The following is a 27,098-nucleotide window of genomic DNA, read 5'->3' on the forward strand; positions in this document are numbered from 1 at the left end:
TTCTCTTTTTCAACTGGACGCCTTGTGCGCTGAACAATTTGACGCACAGCTTGCTCCGCGGTGAAAAATTCACTGCACGCCGATCTGGAAAGACGCTGCTCGACAGGACGCCTTCGGTGCGACAGGAACTTCGACGCACGGCCTCGTCTGGACAACGCCGCCCGACTTCAAAGAGGAAATCGACACGACACCTGCCGTGAGGAAGAAGATTCCATGCACAGCACACCGGAACAAAGCGCAGCCGAAAAACAAGCCTAGTATTCCACGTACAGACCCCGGGACATCTGGTAATCCCGCAAACCACAGAAGGAGACTGTCCGCGCACCAGAAAACGTCGCACGACTTCCCCGCGTGAAAAATAACGACGCAAATCCGTGTGTGAAGGGGCAAAACCGACGCACACACCATTTTTTCACGTATCTCCTCCTCTGCGGGCCTTTGCAGAGATTTTCCACTTTAAACCAGGAACTTTGTGCTTGAAAGAGACTTTGGGGGTCATTCTGACCCTGGCGGCCGGTGGCCGCCAGGGCCACCGACCACGGGAGCACCGACAACAGGCTGGCGGTGCTCCCACGAGCATTCTGACCGCGGCGGTTCAGCCGCGGTCAGAAGCGGAAAGTCAGCGGTCTCCCGCCGACTTTCCGCTGCTCGTTTGAATCCTCCATGGCTGCGGAGCGTGCTCCGCAGCCATGAGGATTCTGACCCCCCCTACCGCCATCCTGTTCATGGCGGGAAAGCCGCCATGAACAGGATGGCGGTAGGGGGGGTCGCGGGGCCCCTGGGGGCCCCTGCCGTGCCCATGCCAATGGCATGGGCACGGCAGGGGCCCCCGTAAGAGGGCCCCGCAAGGTATTTCAGTGTCTGCCTTGCAGACACTGAAATACGCGACGGGTGCTACTGCACCCGTCGCACCTTCCCACTTCGCCGGCTCGATTACGAGCCGGCATCCTCGTGGGAAGGGAGTTTTTCCCTGGGCTGGCGGGCGGTCTTTTGGAGACCGCCCGCCAGCCCAGGGAAAAACTCATAATACCCTCCGCGGTCTTCTGACCGCGGAGCGGTATTATGGGGGCGGAATTCTGGCGGGCTGCCTCCGCCGCCCGCCAGAATTAGAATCAGCCCCTTTGTTTGCTTTTTAAAGACTTAAGACACTTCATATCACTTTTCAGTGACATCTCTACAATTTAATATTGCATCTTTTATCGTTTTGACCTGCAAATATCCAAATAAATATTATATATTTTTCTAAACACTGTGTGGTGTATTTTTGTGGTGCTATACTGTGTTATTGTGTGATTTATTGCACAAATACTTTACAAATTGCCTTCTAAGTTAAGCCTGACTACTCAGTGCCAAGCTACCAGAGGGTGGGAACAGGATAATTTGAATTGTGTTTGATTTAGTCTGACTAGAGTAAGGGCTCTTGCTTGGACTGCCAACCAAAATCCCCATTTCTAACAGATACCAACCCAGATTCCAAATACCATGGTGAAACACCTATAACAGCCAAAACAAACAGTGCAGTGTGAAGGATGGTACTATGCCTTCCAATCCACACCAGATAGAACCCAACATACGCTCCATAAATTTATAGAACAATTAGAAAAAAGTAAAGTGACCAACATTCATGAATGGAGCAATCTGTCAGCCTAAGTTTAGCAAACAAGTCAAATTGATGTATGACATGCTACAAATTGAAGTCAGAATCCTCATACATAACAAAGAAGTGGGTTACTTAGAAGTAACAAGCAAAAGTCCATTATCAAATAAATGACAACCTACAAAAGTCCAAAACAATTAATACAAACCGTAAACCATGACATAATTTTTTTATAAATAGAAAATATAATATTTGATTGCATCAGGCAAAAAATTAAATATAATTTCAAAATTAATAGAGACTGATATAATATAATATTTTACAAATTAATTTAAAAAAAAATTAAGGTCACCACCAAGAAACTAAACACAAACTCAATCCAAACACATAAAACACACACTTCTAAAATACAATCACATAAAAATTACACAAACACTATATTATCACATTTCCCCCCAACAAAGTACAACTTACAGTTCTGTAGCTGAAGATATTCCTCTGTATCCACATAGTCAAACATAGTAATCTACTAGAAACATGAAAAATAATGTCTGGAAGCCCAAAAAAAATGCAAAAACAAATCAAGTCCAATATAAATTCTACAAAGCATTCTAAAGTACCTAGGAACCATTACAAAATCAAAAAAGCGTTAAAAAAAAATAATGCTTCAGGAAACCCCAAAAAAAGAAATCCAAGTAAAAAGCATTGTTCACTATAAATTAAAATTGATTTCCTTTCAAATACAAAAATGAAAACTCCCAATTCCCATAGAACTCGTTTGCAGACAAAAAAGAGAAAAGTGCAAAAACCATCAGCAAAACAAATTACACCCCCAAAACACACATACATCAAACTTAACTATCAAAATATAAATAACATACTACAGTTTAACATAATATAACAGTACATTACTGAAATAGTGGACGAAAACTTAAAACTACCTACTAGTGAAACACACTATACTAATATATCTAAATATACACCAAAGCCATAAGAATCGCTATAATTAGCATGTACACTTCCTCCTTAGCCCCCCCCCAACCTCAAAGTCCTAAGCAATACTCAAAAAGGACTTACTTATTCCAACGAGCAGCACCATCTTATTGTGACCTGATTGTGGGAAAACAGACTAAAAATAACACAAAAAGATTACAAAAAAAGAAGCAAGTGGTAAAAAGGCTCCTAAATGAAACAAGTAAAGACTATGGGCATCATTACAAGTATGGCGACATTGGCGGTCTGACCGCCATTGTGTTGGTGTTCAGACCGCCATATTATGAGTCATGCGGGCCTATGGAGCAAAGACTGAAGTGGTCCCGAGGATGCACAAACAGGCCGGCAGAGACTATGGCCTTCATTATGTCATTGGCGGTAAATGCAACTTACCCCCACGCTGACGGCCGCCAACTTACTGCCATGGTGGCAGATATCCCTTCACCATATCATGACACACACACACCAATCTGACAGAATTCAGCCACATACACAAATTCGCCTCACAAAAGGTAAGTGATAAACTGGCTGTATCAAAACCCACACTGTTACACCAACAGAACAATGCCTATCCCATTATGACACACGAATACCCACAGCAGACTATCAATGTCAGTAAACCATTGGCGGTACATACCGCACGCTCAGAATGGACACCCACATACAAAACAACACCACATTGGACAATTCAAACAACACACACCTGACACCCATACACACACCACACCCACACACCTATACCACCATAAAACACCCACTCACATTACCCACAATACTTTACGAACACAAATCATTGCCATCAGAGAGACACCAAGACCACTGAGACAACTACATGGACACACTACTCACATCTATACACCACTCATGCACTCCACATCATACACCCCAACACATTACCCAATACACCCTCACCAACACACCTCAAATAACACACATGGCACCACAAAGACACCCCCATTTCACAGAGGAGGAGCTAAGGCTCATGGTGCAGGAAATTATCAGGGTAGAGCCACAGTTATTTGGAGCACAGGTGCAGCAGATATCAATAGCAAGGAAGATGGAGCTATGATGGATAATCGTGGACAGGGTCAATGCCATGGGACAGCACCCCAGAACTAGGGATGACATCAGTAAGAGATGAAGCAACCTAGGGGGGAAGGTACGTTCCATAGCAGCAAGATGCCAGCTCGTTATGCAGAGGACTGGTGGTGGACCCCCACCTTCTCCCCCACAACTCACAGCATGGGAGGAGCAAGTCTTGGCAACACTGCATCCTGCTGACCTGGCCGAAGTCGGAGGAGGACTGGACTCTGGTAAGTCAACCCTCTACTATTATCACCCCCCTACCTGCATGCCATCACATACCCTCACTCCCATCACTCCACTACATCCCGCACACTCCACCATCACATCTCACTAATCCCAATGCCAAGCCCTGCATGTTGTACCAGTGCATGGACACCCCTCACAGCTCTGCATGGACACTCATCACTAAAGAATTCACAGTATAGAGAACTAATTATCCCACCATACACTAACATACAAAGTGAAAGCAGTCAGGGCAAATCCAACCATAGAGGGGAAGCCAGGAATGTATAATATGTCATACACATAAACCATAACACATCATTGTCATCGGAGAGGAGGTGCCCGCACTATCCATTCCCCCAACAGAAGAGGCCCACAGTGATGACAGTAACTCTGGACTTCAGGATCCTGGACGATCTACCTGGCCCATCAGGGACCACTGGACAGCCGGTTACCCAAGCCCAGTCACACACCACCACAGAGCCTCCCCCATCAGGAAACAACACCACAGGACCCACCCAGCGTACCCACACCTCTGTCCCTAGTACACGTCAATCTGCAGTGTGCCCACCTCTACTGTGACCCCAGGCCACACCTTGCACACAAGACAATCAGGGACCTGGGGTCAGTGGTAGTGGACACACGGTTCAGGGGAGAGAGGCACAGGCCAACAGGGAAACTGGAAGGAGTGCTGTGCACCAGGGGGAGAACAGGCCCAGAGAACCGAAGTACTGATGGATCACAGATGTTCAGTTGTCCTCATCCTCATCCTCTAACTCCTCATCCTTACTGTCCACAGGGTATAATGCTGCCACAGGGGCCTCTCCAGTCTCCTCCTCCTACAGAAAAGGGATATGGTGTCTGAGGGCCAGGTTGTGCAACATGCAGCATGCCACTACTATCTGGCAGACCTTATTGGGCAAGTAGCACAGGGATCCACCTGTTAGATGGAGGCACCGGAACCTGGCCTTCACAAGGCCAAAGGTTCTCTCAATTATCTTTCTGGTTCGCCCATGTGCCTCACTATAATGTTCTTCTGCCCTTGTCCTGGCATTCCTCACAAGGGTCAGCAGCCGTGATAGGTTTGGGTAACCAGAGTCACCTGCAAACATTTAGCCACACACTATCCAATAGGCCCACACCATACCCATACACCAACGTATACTGGGTGGGAACTAGGGCTCACGTATTAGCCACACCCTGTGCCTCTGTAGTTGGGCCATTTGGGATGCTGCTATTCCTCAGAACAAAGGCATCATGCACCGACCCAGGATACGTAGCATTGATGTAGGAGAAGTACTGGTCTGCCAAGCACACCATCTGAACTATCATGGGGGGTTATTCTAACTTTGGAGGAGGTGTTAATCCGTCCCAAAAGTGACGGAAAAGTGACGGATTTACCACCAGCCGTATTACGAGTCCATTATATCCTATGGAACTCGTAATACGGCTGGTGGTATATCCGTCACTTTACCGTCACTTTTGGGACGGATTAACACTCCTCCAAAGTTAGAATAACCCCCATGGAGTGGAAACTCTTACGAATCCTGAACACCTGTTCATTCTGGCTGGGGGGACAAATGCAATATGTGTACCATCAATCGCCCCACTTATGTTGGGGATATGTCCCATTGCATAAAACTTGGCCTTCACTGTGGCCAAATCCTCAACCTGGGGGAAAACAATGTAGCTGCACATGTGTTTTATCAGGGCAGACAACACTTTTGTCAGCCAGTTTGAAAACATTGGCTGTGACATTCCTGCTGCCAAGCCCACTGTCACTTGGAAAGAATCAGTTGCCAGGAAGTGGAGCACTGATAGCACTTGCACAAGAGGGGGGATCCCAGTCGGATGATGGATAGCAGATGTCAGGTCAGGGTCCAATTGGGCACACACCTCTGTGATTGTGGCCCTGTCAAGTCTATAGGTGAGGATAATGTGCCTGTCCTCCAGTGTAGCCAAGTCCGCCAGGTATCTGTACACGGGAAGGTATGTCTCCATCTCCTATTCATCGGCAGCAGTAGATATATAAGGGACACAAGAGTGATGAGGCTGTCACAAACTGAACATTGGAGCCACAACAGTAGTTTGCATTCTATAAACATGTAATGGGTCATTGTGATTTGTCCAGTATGTGCCTATTTCTCCTGTGATGCAGCATGATTCAATAGGGCTGCCCCCCCCCCCATGAAATGGCGTCTGCCTGTCCTGTGTGGAGGGGCAGGTGGAAGTGGGGTAATTCTGCTGACGTTGTACGCCGTAGCTGTAGGCGGTCGGGAACCGCTGTGCAACTCCTCATTGGTTTATATTGTGCCCTATGGGTTACAGCAGCCAATGGTGATCAACGCCAGCGATGATGGTATGCACCGCCACAGACGTGACTGCTATTTTCTATCTGATTCCTCACTTGCTACCTGACCTTCCATAGGAGAGGACCTACACTGCATGTGCTGCTGTGACCTGTGTCTGGAACCTATCATGGCCTGTGTGACCGGGGAAAGGGCCCCAACCTTCACTTCAGAGGAGTTGGAGAGACTGGTGGATGGAGTCCTATCCAGTACGGACTGCTGTATGGGTCTCCAGACCAACAGGTAAGTACACTGTGGGCACAATGCATGTGGTATGAATGTATGGAGTTGTGTATGTGAAGGTCTCATGGAAGGGGGGGTTGATGTCCTCTTTTTGGATTACATGTTGTGTGCAGGGCTATGTGTGTGCCAATGGTGGGCCATATGTGTAACTGGCTGGACTGTTTGTCTGATGGTGTTTTCCTATGTGTATTGTCTCTGCAGGTCAGCGCCCATCAAAAGAAGGGTATATGGCAGGCGGAGCACCCACTGTCACAAACGGTGGGAGGACCTGAGACGCTGGGCACGGAAGATGACGAAGGGCCAGTTGGGGTTGGCCTCCCAATGAGGAAGGGGTTCCCATTGCACCCTGAACCCCCTGATGGGCTGCATACTGGTGGTTGCCATTCCAGAGCTGGATGTGTGCTTGAGGACATTACAGCAGCCACATGGGGGTGAGTACAGTGGCTATCATTACAATTGACGGCTGGTGGGGTGGTATCCGAGTGGTGGATGTGTTTTAGTGGGTGCCCCTAGGCCAAGCCTGACATAGCAGCGTGGGTCCTCTGGTGTCTAGGGTTCAGAAGGGATAATCATGCCTACCCAGCATGTAAGCATCAACCACTGGTCAGGGCTGTATAGGTCCCAGATGTGCTGCAGTTGGCGTTGTGTGTCCCTCCTAATGCCTTTGTGGCTAGCAATATCAGTTGTGGTTCAATGCATAGATCGTAGGCCTGTTCCCTGTGTGCGAGGGTGCTGTGTATGCCAACGGTGGAGTTGGTGCAGCCATTCACCCTGTGTATCCTTTGTCTCTCTTCCCGCCTTGCTTGTTTTGTCATCCTGACCTTATGTGCATTAGCATCATCTGGCGGAGGAGAAGAGGCACAGGCGACAGAGGGAGCCGCATCCCACAGGAGCCAGGAGGCAGAGTCCACCGATGCTGGGGGCATAGGTGGGACGGAGGGCGAAGGGAGCTTCACAGCGGAGACTGGAGGGGACAATTCAGACTCAGATACCTCCTCTGATGAAAGCTTCCTGGTGGTGGCGGACACTTCTGTGACCACCCCAGTTACAGGTACAGATGCCAACCCTCGTACCAGCACCGCCCTCCCAGCAACCCCTCAGCAAAATGCCTGCTCACCCAGGAAGGTGGGCATCTCCGTCGCCCCAGGCACCTCAGGTCATGCCCACCCCAGTGAGCCCTGCTTCCCTGAATGAGGAGGATATTGACCTCCTGAGATTCATCTCTGTAGAACAAACAACCATTGTGAACGCCATCCATGGGCTGGCAGCCCAGATGCAGCAATCTAATGCATTCCTGGAGGGCATTCACAGTGGATTGGTGGCCCAATAGAGATCAATCCAGGCTCTGGCCTCCTCTCTGATGGCAGCCATTGTCCCTGTTTCTACCGTCCCCCCTCCAACTACCACTTCCCATTCCCATTCCCCTCAACCCCAACCCATCCCAAGCACACAGCCAAACAAGCATGCACACAGGAAAACACCCAAGAGTGTCACAGGCAAACACAAGCATCACACTTCATCCCACAGGTACTCACACAAACACCATCGAGTTGCAGACACAACAACATCCACTATTCCACTGTCTCCCCCTCTTCCTCCTCCTCCACCTCCCACCCAGTTACGTCCACACTCACACCTGCATACACAACATCATCATCCAATAACTGCATCATCACAACGCAAGCACTCAGACACCCGACAGCCATCCACCTAACAAAAGCATACAGCCCATGCAACTACACCTGAATCCAGCAGACAGACATCTCCAACAACCACTCCCTCATCCTCCACTCCCATTAATGTTTCATATTCCCGCCCCAATGTCCCTAAAAAGCTTTTCTTTTCCACCATTGACCTCGTTCCGACCCCTAGCCCCATCCTTCACTTATGGCCAGGGAATTACAGACCCAGCCAAGCACCTCAGCCCCACAGTCCACGGGCCCAGTTACATCGGCACCTACTCGTGGTATAAAGGATTCCAGGCCACATATACTGAAGGGGAAGGAGCCTGCACTAGCCATCTGAAAGGGTAAGGAGCCTGCACCTGACATCCGAAAGGGGAAGGAGCCTGAACCAGCAGGCAAGAAGGGCAATGAGCCCGCACCTGCCATCCAAAAAGGGAAGGAGCCTGCACCAGCAGGCAAGAAGGGCAAGGGGCCTGCAACAGCAGCTGTCACGGAGCCCCCATCACCAACGTGGTTGTGCAGCCATCGCAGGGTGCAGGGCCTGTGCAGGAGCCTTCCACCACTAGCACCACCACAGTGCAGCCATCCAATGGTGCAGGGACTATGCAGGAGCCTTCCACCACCACCACCACAGTGCAGCCATCTGGCGGTGCAGGGCCTGTGCAGGAGCCTCCCACCACCACCACCAGCACCACCACAGTGCAGCCGTCACTGCTGGTAGACGCAATGTGATCCAGCCTCCATGGGCTACTGTGTGGCCTGTCCCCTCCAGAACTAGTCGGAAAGACACCCACTCCAGAGACTTTGACCAATCACTCCACAAGACCAAGCACAGGGTATGTTGCCCCCTCCAGAACCAGTGGGGAAAACCCCCACTTGAGAGTCTGTGGCCTTGCACTCCCCAGGACCAAGCACAGGGCATGTTGCCCCCTCCAGAACCAGTGGTGTTGTTTCTGCTTCCAGCTGAGGTGGCCGCCCTCTGCCTGAGGTGCCTACCTATTTGCCAGCTGATGCCCCTGCAGTGTTCTCTCCATATTGATGCATGTGACAAGTGGGGCCTTGGAGTTTGCCCTGTGGCCATGTGGCCCACGCAAACTGAGGACTGGGCAGTGTCCCTTTTTCTGTACATTTGTAAAAATCTGTAGCATTGGCTACATTTTTATTTCTACTGTGCTGATCTTATTACAATCACTTTGGTACATTCCAGTTGTCCTTGCATTATTCAGCCGATTTAGGGAGGTGTTGGTACCACCCCAGAAAAGGTGGCGGATTGTGTTTTCATAATATGGTGTGCGGAACTTTGACTTCCGCCTGGCTGTAGGCGGCTACCGCCGTGGTGACTGTTGTTTCTGCCCTGGCGGTCGGTGTGGTACATTGGCTGTCTTTCGGAGATCTTTCTGCCATGGTCATAATTTGGCGGTAGTTACTCCCGGCCTGTTCTCGCCACTTTATCACCGACCGCCAGGGTCATATTGAGGGCCTACATTTCCACCACACACATTATAAGGTTGCCCACCGCTAATGTGACCATAGAGGTCCAACCACCACGTCTCAGCAGGCAGATACGGACAGTATAAAGGGAGGCACTCACCTGCAGGCACCATTACATACCTGGTGTCACCATGGAGCCTATCACACACGTCCTGCCACTGCTGATGATCATTGAAGTTGCACACAACTACCTGTGTCATTACACTAAAAAATAGATCCTCTCGCCATTAGCCACATCATAAGGGGGTCACGCTAAGGGCACCAAGTACACTTGTCATTGTGGCCCATATCTGAATCAGACACAAATAAGGACGCAATCACAGTCACAATATGTGGGCAGGTCACTCACACTGCATCCCAACACTACACAAAAACACGTCTACCCATCTCTGGCACAGGGACAGTGAAGCGTACACAACATACTGTCACACAATACCAACAATACAGCACAAATACAACTGACACACTCACTGTCGTCACATTCAACACACAGATGTATGAATGTGACATGAAACACCCATCCCATCCTGCAATGGACACACACATCACCAACATTGCAACACAATGTAAGGACAACGGGATGCACAGTAGACAGAGAGTGAAATATACAAAGCCCACTATGCAAACAATACTTGCACAATAGGGATGGGGCACTAGGAGCACTCAAGTAAGGAGGTTGCAATTCAACAAATACCCCTTTGCCCATGCCCCTTAAACCATATATGCACAGGAATTGGCCTTACATGTATCTCAGGGATGAACAATACTAGACCCAAATGAAATGCTGATCTGAACACTATGAAAGTGCAAGTCAACAAAGCACATAAAACTCTAAATACAAGGGACATACATCTACATGGAGTAGCTGCAAAGTATGCACAGCTAAATGAACACATGCACAGTTAAATGCAAACAAAGGTAGCACAATTGAACACATTTCATGTCTGCTAAAACAAAAGTCAAGCTACCACACATTAAATAAATCCATAATGCATATTGGGGACCTGTCTGACACCATACATGCTCACATTGGACAACGCAAAATGAAATACTTACTATACCAAACAGAACACAATGTCATTACACCAACATTAATTTACACCCACATATCCATACAGTCAACATATACCTTTGTGTTGGGGGACATCAGCACTGTCCACAACGCCAGATACTAAGGGTATCCAAGATACCCCACCCCAAGATGTTGAAAAGTAGGAGTAAAATTGCCCTACTACCCCAGAAAAACAGTAAAGTCGAGATAGGGGATTCTGCAAGGACAAAAACTGACTGCAAAACACTGAAGATGGATTCCTGGACCTGAGGACCTGTAAAGGAAGGGGACCAAGTCCAAGAGTCACGCAAGTGTCCGGGGGCGGGGCAGGAGCCCACTAAACCCTGGATGAAGGTGCAAAAGGGCTGCTTCTGGGTGGAAGAAGCCGAAGATTCTGCAACAAGGGAAGGTGCCAGGAACTTCTCCTTTGGTCAGAAGATGTCCCATGACGTGCTGGAGGATGCAGAGTTGTTTCCACGCTGAAAGACTGCAAACAAGCCTTCCTAGCTGTATGAGTCACAGTTGAGGATTTTGGGTGCTGCCAGGGCCCAGGAAGGACCAGGAGGTCGCCCCTTGGAGGAGGAGACAGAGGGGGCACCTGAACAGGCACTTAGAAGATCTGAGGACAGCGTTCGACTCAGAGTCACAAAGGAGGGTCCCAGCGAGTTGGGCAATGAATGCTGGAGTGCTGGGGACCTGGGCTAGGCTGTGCACAAAGGAAGTCTTGCAAAAGTGCACAGAAATCCGAGCAGCTGCAGTTCACGCAGTACACAGGATTACTGTCCGGCTTAGGGAGGCAAGGACTTACCTCCATCAAATTTGGACAGAAGGGCCACTGGCCTGTCAAAGACACTTGGACCAAGTTCCTGTGTTCCAGGGTCCAGGCTCGTCAGGATGAGAGGGGACCCAGAGGAGCGGTGACGCAGAAGTTTGGTGTCTGCATTAGCAGGCGGAAGATTCCTCGTATAGTACATCACCGAACTCAATATCTTTCATTCAAAGTGCATCTCCATAGAACCAAAAATCACTCCCTACACAAAATACTTATCAGAGAGAAAGCAAATTACACTAGGAATGTTCCTTAATCTAATTATAAAATTGCTCAAACAGCTTCATCTTGCTAAATAATCAAATGTTCATATGTAATTGATGCAAAAATGTTTCACACCCACTCCACCCATGACCAAGGTAATGGGCGAAACACATTGGAGGGGGAGCCATTTTCCTGACTAAATGAATTTACAGCATTACAAAGGTGTCCCGGTCTTCCTTATAGGTATATATATATATATATATATATACATATATTTATATACATATGTATAGACACACACACACATATATATATATATATATATATATATATATATATATATATATATAAAACACTCCACTTGTGGCGTTCCCTTTCGGCACCTGAACGTCAACGGTGCTATTCCTCATACGCACGCCATCGCGTATTATATTACACACTTCTCTTCCGTGGATATAGGAAAAAGGCAGCACTCCACAGCCATAACGAATTGACGCGTTTCGGCGTTGCCGCCTTCATCGACCTGGTCGATGAAGGCGGCAACGCCGAAACGCGTCAATTCGTTATGGCTGTGGAGTGCTGCCTTTTTCCTATATCCACGGAAGAGAAGTGTGTAATATATATATATATATATATATATATATATATATATATATATACATATATACTTTCTCGATGGGCAGGGGAGAACATGGCGGCCGGCTAGGTAGCGGGCCGTGGGAGAGCTCTACCGGGTCCGGCAAGGCTGTGTGCTTGGGAGGCAGAAGGGCGAGCCGCTGTGGTAGAGACACGGTAAGGAGAGGGCCTGGAGCGTGCCCCACCCTGGTATCGAGCGGCACTTGATTTCCAACGTGGCAGGGAGGCAGCTGCAAGAATTCACTTGCCAAAACCCATCTATTAGTGAACACTCAAATGAAGTTTACTCACCCGGGAGGATAACATTTGCCAAGTGTGTGTACTATAGAGCGTGCCATGACTGCAACTGCCAGGAGGAACTGTTTCTCTAACTCCAAACACCAGACCAGTGTTCACTTGATCAAAGACCGTTGCTTGCTAGCTATCAATGAAAGTTTACTCACCTGGGAGTGACCAATGTAGAGATCATGCCCAACTCAGAATTGTGTCTGTCTACCTAGCAAATCACACTGAGAGAGAATATATGGGAGAGAGGGGGCAAGGGAAGAACACAAACGTACTCAGCTCCCAAAATCAATACAAAATCACAACAGGGAGTACGGGGTTCTTGTAACGGGGGGTGGGTCAATGGTGTATCAATTGTAACACGGAACCCCTCGTAATCCTCAGCTAGAGGTGAGATATGGGTGGACTGTGGTGTTGTGTGGGGTCTGGTGAGGGGAGGAGGGGAATTTCCTTTACGGACTAGGTGGTTTCACACACTATATAGTGTCATGCTTCATCATATGACCACCTAGCCCCACCCAGGTAGGGTAATGCCACCTGGGCGGACTCAACCTCACTGTTAAAGGAACAGGAGGGAGTGCGTAAATTAATTCTGGTTCTGGAAAAAGGGATCCAGCTAGACTATGAAATAAAAACACCTAAACAGATACCTATGTGAGTTTTTTAATAGAAGGTTCTGTTTGGTGTGATTAAAAAGAAGGTCTGGGACACCCATGTGAGAGCAATGACTCACCGGGTCACCTATCTAAAAGGAAGAAGCCGACATGTTTCTGCCCTCAAAAATGAGCTCTGGAAAGTCTAGGGGCATTCATCAGGGCGAGGGATCCCTGCTACTCATGCTCAGTGAGCGCTGAATAATTAATAACAAGTGTGTAAGAATAATAAGTTGAAAAAAACAGGGGGGGGGCTACCTTGCCAAGTCTGGAGTCCAGGAGAGGGAGCATCCCCTTATAGTCAGACTTGCATCAAAGGCGGGCTCTCTCTATGCGCCTAAACCGACCTCTCTCAGGACCGCTTGAATGAATTGTCACTGTTGTGCCTGCTCAGGTGGCAAGATGTAATTTTAAGCCCATCCTCTGAAGTATTATTGATAAGCACATTTCAGTAGCTGTTTCAGTCAAAAGGATCTGGCATGCTCCGCAAATGTTGTCTCAATATAACTAATCCCATGGCTACTTGCCACAATTGGATTAACAGTAATCTAACTTTCTACAAGGTCTATGCTTACTGTAATACTAAACTGTTGGTGGTAGATGTCACAACACAACCAGTAACATTGTATGTTTCACATCAACAGGTCGAGCTGCCACTTGGCACACCGAGGCCACAGACAAGACTGCCACTACCCCCTTGGATGAAGCCCTCAGTGAAGAAGACACTTCTGGATGTCTGTACTTGGAGGACGGTTCTGGCCCATCTGGGCAACCTGATCAGACACCAACAGTGAGTCTCTGTTAGAAATGGGGTCTTTGGTTGGCAGTCAGGTTACCCCCTGTCCAAGCAAGGACCCTCACTCTAGTCAATGTAAGTCACAACCAATCCAAATTATCCTGTGCCCACCCTCTGTTAGCTTGGCACTGAGCAGTCAGGCTTAACTTAGAAGGCAATGTGTAAAGTATTTGTGCAATACATCATGCAATAACACAGTATAAACACCACAAAAATACACCACACAGGTTTAGAAAAATATAGAATATTTATCTGGATAGAATAAGGTCAAAACGATCAAGATCTGATAAGTACACGTTGAAATATCACTTTAGAAAATGATCAAAAGAGTCTTAAGTTCTCAAAAGCAATAAGTGTCTCCTGCAAGCACAAAGTACCTGGTTTGCGTCTAAATTATCTGCAAGGGACCTCAGAGGAGGAGATGCATAGAAAACTGGAAGGCATGCAGTGGTTTCTCTGGGGGCACACAGATGATGCGCCAATATTTTCCATGCAGCAAGGGCCTTGCGTCGATTTCTGTCACGCAGACTTGGATCCTCTTCGGGTTGTGGGGTATTTGGATGCCCAGGGGACAATGCGGAGAAATCCTGGGTGTATGGGATGAAGTCACAGTAGCTGTGTCGGTCCAGGGAAATTTCTGTCTCACGGCAGGCAAAGCGTTGATTTCTCTTTGAAGGAAGTCGGGCTGCATTGGTCCGGCTTGGAAATGCGTTGATCCAGTGGGCTGTGTGTTGAAGTTACGGTTGCAATGCTGATGCTGCGTTAATCTCCACACAGGGAGCCGGGCTGTGTCTTTCCGGTTCAGCGTTAGGTGATTTTCTCACCACGGTGAGGGCTGTACATATATTCTGGCAGGCTGTGCATTGACTTGCCGCACAAGAAGTTCTTTGCAGAGATTAAGGCCCTCATTATGAACATGGCGGTGTGGTCCGCCATGACTGCGGCGGTGGGAAATCCCGCCAGCTGGTATGGCAGCCCACACTGCCACATAATGAAGACATGGATGGCTGCCATAGGTGGCCCTCACCCACGCCAGGCTGCCTCCGTCAGGCAGCCTGGTGGTGTACGGCATCATCATCCGAGAGGGCAGCAGTGCTGCCCCACGGATAATGGCCCCAAACCCCCACCTTTTCCCTGGCAGGATTAACCCCAGGAAAGGCTGGTGGAAGGGGTGCACCGGGGCACCCCTGGGGGACCCTGCACTGGCCATGCACTTGGCATGGGCAGTGGAGGGGACCCTGTGCAGTGCCCCATCGCGCGGGTCACTGCCCAATTTTCGGGCAGTGTCTGCGCGACGGGTGCAGCTGCACCCGCCGCACAGAGGCATTGGCGGCGGCTCCATGTGGAGCCACCGACAAGTCCCTGCCAGGCATTCCTCTGGGCCGGCGGGCTGAAACAATGTTTCCACCTGCCGGCCCAGAGGATTGTACATTATACAGCCAGCGGGGTTCCGGGGGAGCTGGCGGTCACTGGGAAGGCCACCAGCATGAACGCGTTTTTTACCGCCGTGTTTATAATAAGGGCCTGAGTCTTTTTGGCCCTGAGACTTTAGGAAACAGAAGGCAAGCTCAATCTAGACCACTATAGACCACTTCTCAGCAGAGCCAGAGGGCAGCAGGGCAACAGGAAAGCAGCAGTCCTTTTCAGCAAAGCAGTCAGGTGAGTCCTTTGGGCAGCCAGGCAGCTTCTCTTGGCAAGTTGCAGGTTCTGGTTCAGAGTTCCTTTCCCAGTAGGTATCTTGTCCAGAAGTGTCTGAGTTGGTAGGGTCAGAGGCCCTGTTTAAATACCCAAATGTGCATTTGAAGTGGGGGAGACTTCAAAGAGTGGCTTAGAAGTGCACAAGGTCACCCTTCAGTTCCATCCTATCTGCCAGGGTCCCAGTAGGGGGCTTGGCAGTCCATTGTGTGAGGGCAGGCCACTGTCCTTTGACATGTAAGTATCAGTCCCTCACCCTCCACCCTCCTAGCCCTGGAAGAACCATTCAGTATGCAGATGTGTGCAGGTGTGACTGAGCATTCTGTGTTTGGGGGTTGTCTGAGTGAAATGCACAAGGGAGCTGTCAACTAAGCCAGCCAGACATGGGTTGTATGGCACAGAAGGATTTAAGTGCAGAGAAATGCTCGCTTTCTAAAAGTGGCATCTCTAAAATAGTAAAATTAAATCCAACTTCACCAGTCAGCAGGATTTGGTATTACCATTCTGGCCACATTAAATAAGACCTTGTTACCCCTTTTAGAAAATAATCTAACACTCAAACAGTAATGTTAGCCTATGAAAGGAGCAGGCCTCACAGCAGTGTAAAATGGATTTAGGAGTTTTACACTACCAGGACATCCAAACTACACAGGTAGATGTCCTGTCTTTTCCCTACATAGCACCCTGCCCTATGGTTTACCTAGGGCATATCTTAGGGGTTTCTTATATGTAGAAAAAGGGGGATTTAAGGCTTATCAAGTACTTTTAAATGCCAAGTCGAAGTAGCAGCAAAACTGCATACACAGGCCTTGCAATGGCATGCCTAAGACATGCTTAGGGGGCTACTTATGTGGGTGGCACAATCAGTGCTGCAGGCCCACTAGTGGCATTTAATCCACAGGTCCTGGGCACAGGTAGTGCATGTTTACTAGGGACTTACAAGTAAATTAAATAAATAAATTGAGTATGAGCCAATGTCGCCCTGTTTTAAGGGCGAGAGCATATGCACTTCATCACTGGTTAGCAGGGTAAAGAGTGCAGAGTCCTAAAACCAGCAGAAACAGTGTCAAAAAGTGGGGGAGGCAGGCAAAAAGTTGAGGGTGACCACCCTAAGGCTGTCAGGTCTAACAGTCTCATTGTGTCCACATCAACACCACCCAGTCCGGTTGCTTCAAGATCACAGGCAGCCATTTGCCCTCCAACATGTGCACCAAGCACAGTGACTACCATCACATGCCCCCCAGTCTTGGATACTGATTTTCAGGGTAATATATGGGACAGAGAGGTTTCAGGACCCAGTTGGAGAGGACACACTGTGGCAAGGGCACATGCCCATACGGGTAGGGTGCATGGGAGTGATTATGTGGGACAGCGGGGTGAGGCCACTGGGGCTGCTCCTGGACAATACACCTTGAGCCACATCTTGGGGGTCTATCAGCAGTCCCAAGGCGTGATGGGCCAGGTTTTGACCGAACGGCAGGAAATCAAACAGCTACAGAGGGACATGCATAGGAACATGCAAGAACAAACTGAGGCCCACAATACCAACATGTTCTCCCTAACAGGGGTGCTGAGGGACAGTCACACAGTCCTGAACAGGGCTTTTGAAAACCAATCATACCCTTCCTTTGGCTCATCAACCGCAGGCCCATCAACATCAGTTCCAATCACTGGAAGGGAGGCCTTTCAGAGAAAGAACCCGCCCCCTACATTCCTGTCTCTATAGCAGCAAGCGGGGACATCCAGCTAAGAATCCAGGAGGTGCGGATGGCAAGAGACCCACCACTGCCACCAGGTGACCTCTTACTAAAGGACCTCCTTTGTGTACCTCATATTCACTCTGTTGACTGATCCTCAACCACCTATCAATTCCAACCCTTCACTTTACATTGTTGTTCCTTTCTCACCACATTTTATTTTCTGCATTAGCATTATAATAAATTCTCCCATCACAAACCCATTGTCTGCTTGCTTAATTTCCACATTTTGCTATATAGAGATGCAAGACGTTGGGAAACATATGATGAAAACACAAGATACTTGTGCAAGCAAGAATATAATACAGGTACTCAGTGTCCTGGTCAAGATCACAATTATTACACACAAACACAAAAGTACAAGCATCTGGTCAAACCAAACATGTTATTCTAGGCTACATCATATTGGCTATCTATGTGTCGGGACTTTTAGAAACAAGATTGTCTGATTCATACTGAGTCAAAGTACATATTCCAAGGTACAGCCCCCCAGACCACTGAAGGAAGGGATTTGTCAGTTATGTGGATGATGTCACCAGCTTGAGCCTTACCCATACACATACCAACCTAAAGTAATCCAACATCACATAATCCAAAATATAGACAGATTGAAGTACAACAGTTCCTGATCACAGGCCCATACAAATCCAATTCCCATGCATCTAGTGGTATTTCACAAACATATGTCAGTTTTATGGCACATGCACTGTGACGTGCAATGATGAAGCACATCTACAGCTATATACCAGTCATACAAAAAGTATTTAGCGATGCAAAGTTAAAATGACTGTCACAATCTATGACTACAAATTTCATGCCCACATGATGACACATATGATGCAATCGGCTCACCACAAGACACAAAACAAGTCAAATGGGCACTTCAGACCTTCCACCCAAACACTGTGCAAGCTGTCTTGGCACAGGTCACATATACCCAAACTCTGTGACCTACATTACCCGGAACAATCCATTTCCACTTTGTATGGCTGGACCGGCATCAAATACCTGCCAGTGTCACAACTCTGAAATGCCCACATGAGGATGTCATAGGGAAGGTACCTGTACAAAGACAAAGCAAAGAGTATAGGCTTGTAAATATACATATGACACAAATCACATAGCAAGCATTTGGAAAACAAATTACATTGCAATGAAACTGACACAAACAATGCAACAGAATCAAGGTGGGGATGTGTCAAAAGCTATCTCATCAAGCAGCCTTTGGCTGAATATTGCAGAGATCCCTAGCTGTTTCTGAAACAATAAATTCTACAAATGCTCACATCTACAGTTCATTGTAGAGTCACAGTCATTACATCACATGATGTACTTATACTCATGAAAAGTAGCTGTTGATGAGATCTTACTGCAAGACAGCTCCTTCCTCTTCACCACTGTCGTCCTCACTTGGCATTTCAGGAGCCTCATCTGGTAGCACTGCAGGCACCCCCTCTTCTGGGATGTGTGGGATATTTCTCCACAGGGTGATGTTGTGGAGCATGCATCATGCCACAGAGATCTAACACACTTTCCCGGGTGAGTAGAGGAGGAATTCACCAGTCTGGCCCAGACACCTAACTTTGGCCTTCAGGAGGCCAAAAGCCCGCTCCACTAACCACTGTGTTGTTTCTTGGGCCTCATTGAAGTGGAATTACCCTGGTGTAGTTGGATTCTATAGTTGCACCATCAACAAAGGACTGTTTGGACGTGCTGAGGCTCCTATTAAGGAATGGGACATATGTGTAACAAAGAGTCATTCACATACAGATTGTAGCACCTGACACTGCACACACAGAGTCAGGACAGATGTGAACAACCAACCAGGCCCTCTCTGGGTACAGTTGTGACAGCAGCTTGGGTATGGTGCTGCTCTGCATTATGAAGGAATCATGGGCGGAATGAGGATAACAGGCATAGACATGTGAAATGTAGAGGTCCTTTAAACAGACAACTTGCACGTTGATGGAATGGAAGTTCTTTCTGTTACGATAAACTTGTTCATTGGCCTGCAGTGGCACCATGCCATCATATGCTCCATCAATGGTCCCCAACATGTATGGGAGGCAGGAAAAACCATAACAGTCAGCTTTCACATTGGTTAAATCCTCTCATCAGGGAAACCTGAAATAGCTGTCAAGGTGTTTCAACATTGCTGAGAGGACATCCTTCAATACCAGACTGAACATAGGTAGGGGCATACCAGCAGATAGGGCCACTTTATGTTGGAAGGAACTATGGCTAGGAAGTGCAATACTGACATGACTTGTACAATGGTTGGTATGCTGTTTGGATAAGTAATAGCTGGCATCAGATCTGGCTCCAACTTATGACATAAGTCCACTATTTTTTGCCTACCCAGGTGGTAGTACATGATTATGTGGTGTTACTACATGGGCTGAAGGTCTGGCAGTAGACAGTAGAAAGGAGGTTGTTTCATCCTCCCTCTCCCTGGGTCCCCCTGTGTGAAAATACATGATTTGTAACATTAGTCAGTGTGTCCACAGCAACATACATGATGCATGCCAATGATATCATGAGAGGATGCATTTTTGAATGTATAGACTTGGTTCCCAGTACACATCAAAGCTGGCAACTTCACAAGGGTCACATATGACCGGCATGGTTTTCAACACAATTGCGCCTCGAAATGTGACTGTATGTTTCGACTGCCAAAATGACCATCAGGGGGATGGATAATGCACCGCTGTTAAATGCCATCTGTGCCCTGCAGCATACTACAATGGTGGTAAAGTTGAAGGACCTACATGACAAGACAGAAAAGGATGTTTTGTGAGGTAGCAAAATATGTTTTGTAGGTGTGAAACAGTTCATAAAGCCCAATACAGCATTTCAGGTCACCAAACTGGCGGATGCCTGACCTATTCCACTGACCATTAGGAATCACCTGCGACCACCGTCAGAAGTCGTCTTAGTGGTAGGCAGTTGCAATCACAGCAGACACAGCCATAGGCTAACGTTGTTGCCAGTGGCAGTCACAGCCCAATGGCTGTGTCTGCTGGCAGTCATGACAGCATAGGTGACGGACGTGACCACCATGTTGTTCAGATTCACTCATTTGACTCCGGAGTGTGCTGCCAGCAACACCTCCAGGACCTGAGTTGCAGTTTGCCACCCCTGGGAGCAAACATGCCACGTCCAGCAGGTGATAGGGCCTCTGCCTTCTCTCCAGAGTAGCTGGAGTGGCTTGTTAATGATGTCCCACCCCTGTATAGAGAGCTTTATGGTTCATCAGAGCTGCTGGTAAGTACCTCATGTGCACAGTTTTCTATGTACTCTACCATTGGTTTCCTCCTCTCAGGCTACAATGTGCCTTGTACTTCTTGTGTGCCTGTTTTAGCAGTCTGTGTGGCATCAATGGGATGTACAATGCGCAAGTATTGGTGGCCAGTACCACATGTTTAATTCAGTCACATTGGCCCTCATTATGACCCTGGCGGTGAGTGATAAAGTGGCGGTAATACTGCCAACAGGCTGGCGGTAATTACCGTCAAATTCTGACCATGGTGGAGAAAACTCCCATAGACAGCCAATGTACCACACCAACCGCCAGGGCATTAACAAAAGTCACCCCAGAGGTAGCCAACAACAGCCAGGCGGAAGACAAAGTACCGCCCACCATTTTTGACCCTTCAATCCGCCACAATTTCTGGGGCAGTACCAATGCCATCAAAAGCCTGGCGGAAATACCTCACAGAAGAGCTGAGACTCACCATCAGAGACACAGGGAAGAACAACGCCGCTATAGAACTGGAACTGCAAGTCTTCCCGATGCTCATCTACATCATGCTCCAACTGGAACACCAACGCGGATGAAGACGACGATGGTGACTACAGCCGCCTAGCACACAAGGGAGGGAGGGAGAAAAATAAGACTGACACATACACTCACAACACACACCAGACGCACACACACACACCATACACACAACCAGCTGCAGAAGAAAACCAATGGCACACAATACATGGCAGAATAATGCAAGGACAACAAGAATGCAGTAATGAGAATGTATTTATATAAACAGCTACCAACTGAACCAATTGTATGAAAAACAGATATGTACAAATTCACACAAAAGGACCAATGCCCAGTCCAATGTACTAAGGGCCCACATGGCCACAGGGCACAGTCCAAGGCCCAACTCCAATCCTGACTTCATCCGGATAGAACTCTGCAGGGGCATCAGTTTGCAAGTGGGCAGGCACCTCAGAGGGATGGAGGGTGAGGGGGCACCTCAGCCAAATACGGGAACAAGCCAACTTGTTCTGGAGGGGGCTCCATGCTTTGGAATGCAAGGCCACAGTCTCTCAGGTGGGTGACTTTTCCACTGGTTCTGAAGGGGGCTCCATGCCCATTTCTCTGTCCTGAGCAGTGCAAGATCACAATCTCTCAGGTGTGGAACATGCCCACTGCTCCTGGAGGGGGCCCCTTGCATAGCAGTCCCTGGAGGGTGTCCTACATGGCTTCTGCTGGTCGTGATGGCTGCACTGTGTCATCTGGAGGTGAGGGCTACACAGTGTCAGCAGGTGAAGGTGCCTCTGGGGCAGCCTCTGCTGGAGGTGAAAGCTGCACTGTCTCAGTAGGTGGCAGTGCCTCCTGGGCAGACTCTGCTGGAGGTGAGGGATGCATTTCCTCAGCTGGCGGTGAGGGCCCCATGACCTCTGTTAGTGGAGGTGGTGGTGTCACCCCGCCAGCCTCTGCTGGAGGTGAGGGCTGAACTGTGTTGGCAGGTGGCAGTGTCTCCTGGGCTGCCTTTGCTGGAGATGAGGGATGCACTGTGTTGGCAGGTGGAGGTGCCTCCTGGGCAGCCTCTGCTGGAGGTGAGGGATGCACTTCCTCATCTGTGGTGGGGGCCCCGTGACCACTGATGGTGGTATCACCCCTGACAGCCTCTGCTGGAGTCAAGGGCTTCTGCCCCTTGACGGCAGGAGGTGTTGGATCCTTACCCTTCCTGGCAGTGGTTGAGGGCTTCTTCCCCTTCATGGCAGGATGTGCAGGTTCCTTAGCCTTACTGGCAGGAGTCGAGGGCTTCTTCCCCTTCATGGCAGGAGGTTCTGGCTCCTTCCCTTTCACGGCAGGAGGTGTGGGATTCTTAACCTTCCTGGCTGGTGGAGTGGGATCCTTCACTAATTTGCCACCACGACTAGGTGGTGCCACCACTGTCCGCGTGGACTGTTTGGCTGAGGTGCTGGGCTGAGTCGCTGGAAACCTGCTCTTACAGGCAGGACGGGGGAGGGAAGAGTTCAAGTTGGACAAGGAAAAGCTTCTTAGGGATGGTGTGGCAGGATGAGGAAGGAGGGATGGGAGTGGAGGTTGAGGGAGTGGTTGTACGAGGTGTATGTCTGCTGGATTTGGGTCCAGGTGCATGGGCAGCGTGTTGATGTGAGTTGGATGACTGTTGGGTGTGTGAGTGCTTGTGTTTGTGTCCTTCAGGAGGGGGAAGACAGGGTGGGAGAGGACACAGGGGATGCATGTATGGTTGTTGTGGACGTGTCTGCAAGTGAGGTGTGTGTGGTGCTTGGTGTGGTGATGCTGGTGGTGGATGTTGATGCAGTGCATGCAGGAGTGAGTGTGGACAAGATTTTGAGGGAGATGGAGGAGGAGGAGGAGGAGAGGGATACAGTGCATGCAGTCAACGTGGTTGTGTCTCCAAATGTCCGGTGTTTGCATGAGTGCTTGTGGGATGGAGTGTGGTGCCTGTGTTTGACTTCTGTGTTTTCTTTTGTGCCTGATCATCTGTATGTGTGCATGGGATGGGTTGTGGAGAGAGGAGACTGGGACTGGGAACTGGTATTTGGAGTGGGGACGGTAGGGACAGGGACAATGACTGCCATCAGAAAGGAGGCTAGAGCCGGAATCGCTCTCTGTTTGGCCACCAATCCACTGTGAATGCCTTCTAGGAAAGCATTGCATTGCTGCATCTGGTATGCCAGCCCCTGGATGGCATTCACTATGGTTGACTGCCCTACATAGATAGCTCTCAGGAGGTCAATAGCCTCCTCACTCAGGGCTGTAGGGCTCACTGGGGCAGGGCCTGAGGTGCCTGGGGTGAAGGAGATGCCTACCTTCCTGGGTGAGCGGGCACGGGCAACTCGCTGAGGGGCTACTGGGAGGGTGGTGCCTGTAAGGGGTGGTGGCAAATGTACCTGGGGTGGTCACAGAGGTGTCCGCCACCACTAGGGAGCTTCCATCGGAGGAGATATCTGAGTCTGGGTTGTCACCTCCTGTCTCTGCCGTGGTGCTCCCCTCGCCCTCTGTCCCACTGGTTCCACGGTGGACTCTGCCTCCTGGGTCCTGTGGGATACTGCTCCCTATGTTGCCAGTGCTCCTGCTCCTCCGCCAGATGATGCTAATGCACACATGGACAGGATGACAGAAGAAAAAAGGGGGGAGAGAGAGAAAGGAAACACTGGGTCAATTACTGCACAAACACCACAGTTGGCATACACAGCACCGTCACACACAGGGATCATGCTTGAGCACTATGCATTGCACTGCCAGTGATTTGGCTAGATGTCACAGCAACATTAGGGCCACACACTGCCAACTGTACCCCTCCTGGTACACACAAAGCCCTGACTGACATGGAATGCTAACAAGCTAGGTTACTTGCATTTGCCATACACCCATTACCCTTGAGGTTAATCATGCTGCAATGCCTAGCCAGGCCTTAGGAGCACCCACTAAGTCACATCCACCACCCGAATCCCATGCCACCTGCCAATTATTGTAGTAATGCCCACTGTACTCACCACCTTGTGGCTGCTGTGATGCCCTCAAGCGCCCATCCAGCTCTGGGTAGACCACCGCCAGTATGCGGGCCATCAGGGGGGTCAGGTTCTGACGGCCACCCCTTCCTCGTTGGGAGGCTATCTCCAGCTGGGCCTCTGCGGTATTCCATGCTCAGCATCTCAGGTCCTATCAGGTCCTCCCACTGCTTCTGACAATGGGTGCTCAGCCTGCCATAGACCCCCAGGGTCCACACATCCTTGGCAGTGGCATGCCATAATCCCTTCTTTTGATTGGCGCTGACCTGCAGAGGTAATACAGACAGGAGGACAGCATTACACATACAATCCAGCCTGTCACACATATAGACCACCAATCCCGTTTCTGTCACCATTGCACACACATCACCCGGGGCACACCATATACGCCACCACAAGACATTCCTCCCACAATGACACATTGCTTGCACACACATCTCCATGCATCCTTCCCACATGCATTGTGCCCAAGGCGTAGTCACCTGTTGGTCTGGAGGCCCATACAGCAGTCCACAACAAGTTCACCAAACGCTCCAACTCCTTCGATGTAAAGGCAGGGGCCCTTTCCCCGGTCACACGGGTCATGCAGCACATGCAGTGTAGGTGTTCTCCTCTCCTGTTGAAGGTCAGGAAACAAGTGAGGAATCAGATAGAAAATGGCGGTCATGTCTGCGCAGTGTACACCGTCACCCCCGGAGCAAATCCCCATTGGCCACTGTACTCCATAAGCCCCATATTATCCAATGAGGAATTGCAAGGGGGTGCAAGACCGCCTTCCGCCACAACGCCCAACATCGACAGAGTTACCTCACTTCCTCCTGTCCTTACATACAGGACAGGCGGTCTCCATTTGATGGAGGCGGACAACATTCATATCAACCTTAACTGCCTCACAGAGTAGATTAGCACATACCTCGCCATTCCCACTGTCCCATCACATAAATGCACTATGTACACTGAGGAGGGGTTCCATTGTTCAAGTTGTGACAATCTACTCACTCCAATGTCCCTTAGATACCTACCGCTGTGGAAAAATAGGAGGAGGAGACATAACCCCGTGTACAGAACCCTTGTGGACTTGGTTACACTGGAAGACAGGCACATTATGCACACCTATAGACTGGACAGGGCCACAATCACAGAGCTGTGTGCCCAATTGGAGCCTGACCTGATATCCGTCGTCTGAATGGGATCCCCCCTCTTGTGCAAGTGCTATCAGTTCTCCATTTCCTGGCAACTGGTTCCTTCCAAGTGACAGTGGGCTCGGCAGCAGGAATGTCACAGCCAATGTTCTCAATCGTGCTGGCAAGAGTTTTGTCTGCCCTGCTGAAACATATGCGCAGCTACATAGCTTTCCCCCAGGTGGAAGATCTGGCCATTGTGAAAGCTGGATTCTATGCAATGGGACATATGCCCACTATTGTTGGGGCCATTGACCAGACACTGTGAGAAAGTAGCCTCTTTCTAGCATGGTTACGGCCACTTTTGGCCTGTTTGTGAGTGTGTGTAAGTGTTTTTTGACTGTGTCACTGAGATCTTGCTAGCCAGGACCCCAGTGCTCATAGATAAAGACCTATATGTCAGTGTGTTTGCCTGTCTCACTGGAATCCTGCTAGCCAGGACCCCAGTGCTCATAGTTTGTGGCCTAATGTGTGTGTTGTACTAGTGCTTGACTGTGTCACGGAGGCTCTGCTAACCAGAACCTCAGTGCTTATGCACTATTTGCTTTAGAATTTGTCACTATAGGCTAGTGACTTCATTTACTAATTTAAATTGGCACAATGGACCCCCTTTATAAGTCCCTAGTATATGGTACCTAGGTACCCAGGGCATTGGGATTCCAAGAGATCCTTATGGGCTGCAGCATTTATTTTGCCACCGATAAGGAGCTCAGACAAACCCGTTCACAGGACTGCCACTGCAGCCTGTGTGAAATAATGCGCACATTATTTCACAGCCATTTTCACTACACTGCACTTAAGTCACCTCTATGTCTACCCTTCATTTATTTAAGGTTAGGTGCAAAGTTACTTAGTGTGAGGGCACCCTTGCACTAGCAAAGGTGCCTCCACAGAGTTCAGGGTCAATTCCCAGAACATTGTGAGTGCGGGAAAGCCATTGCACATGTTCACTACATATAGGTCAATACCTATATGTAGCTTCACAATGGTAACTCTGAATATGGCCATGTAAGGTGTCTAAGATCATCCAGCCAATTCCATCCATCCTGGGGGCTCCACCATGGACCCTCAGTACTGCCAAACCAGCTCTCTGAGGCTTGCACTGCAGCTACAGCTGCTGCCACCTCACTTACAGGGTTCTACTCTCCTGGGGTCTGAGCTGCTCAGTCCCAGGAAGGCATAACTAAGCATTTCCTTTGGGGGGAGGGTGTTACACCCTCTCCCTTTGGAAATAGGTGTAACAGGCTGGGGTGTAGCCTCCCCCAGCCTCTGGAAATGCTTTGAAGGGCACAGATGGTGCTCTCCTTGAAAAAGCCAGTCTACACCAGTTCAGGAACCACCAGTCCTTGCTCTGGCACGAAACTGGACAAAGGAAAGGGGAGTGACCACTCTCCTGTCCATCACCACCCCAGGGATGGTGCCCAGAGCTCCTCCAGTGTGTCCCAGACTTCAGCCGTCTGTTTTCCAAGGTGTGGGGACTTTCTTGAGGCCTCTGAGTGGCCAGTACCAGCAGGTGATGTCAGAGACCCCTTCTGATAGGTCCATACCTGATAAGGT

The sequence above is a fragment of the Pleurodeles waltl genome, chromosome 5, assembly GCF_031143425.1.
Source record: "Pleurodeles waltl isolate 20211129_DDA chromosome 5, aPleWal1.hap1.20221129, whole genome shotgun sequence".
NCBI classification, from domain to species: domain Eukaryota; kingdom Metazoa; phylum Chordata; class Amphibia; order Caudata; family Salamandridae; genus Pleurodeles; species Pleurodeles waltl.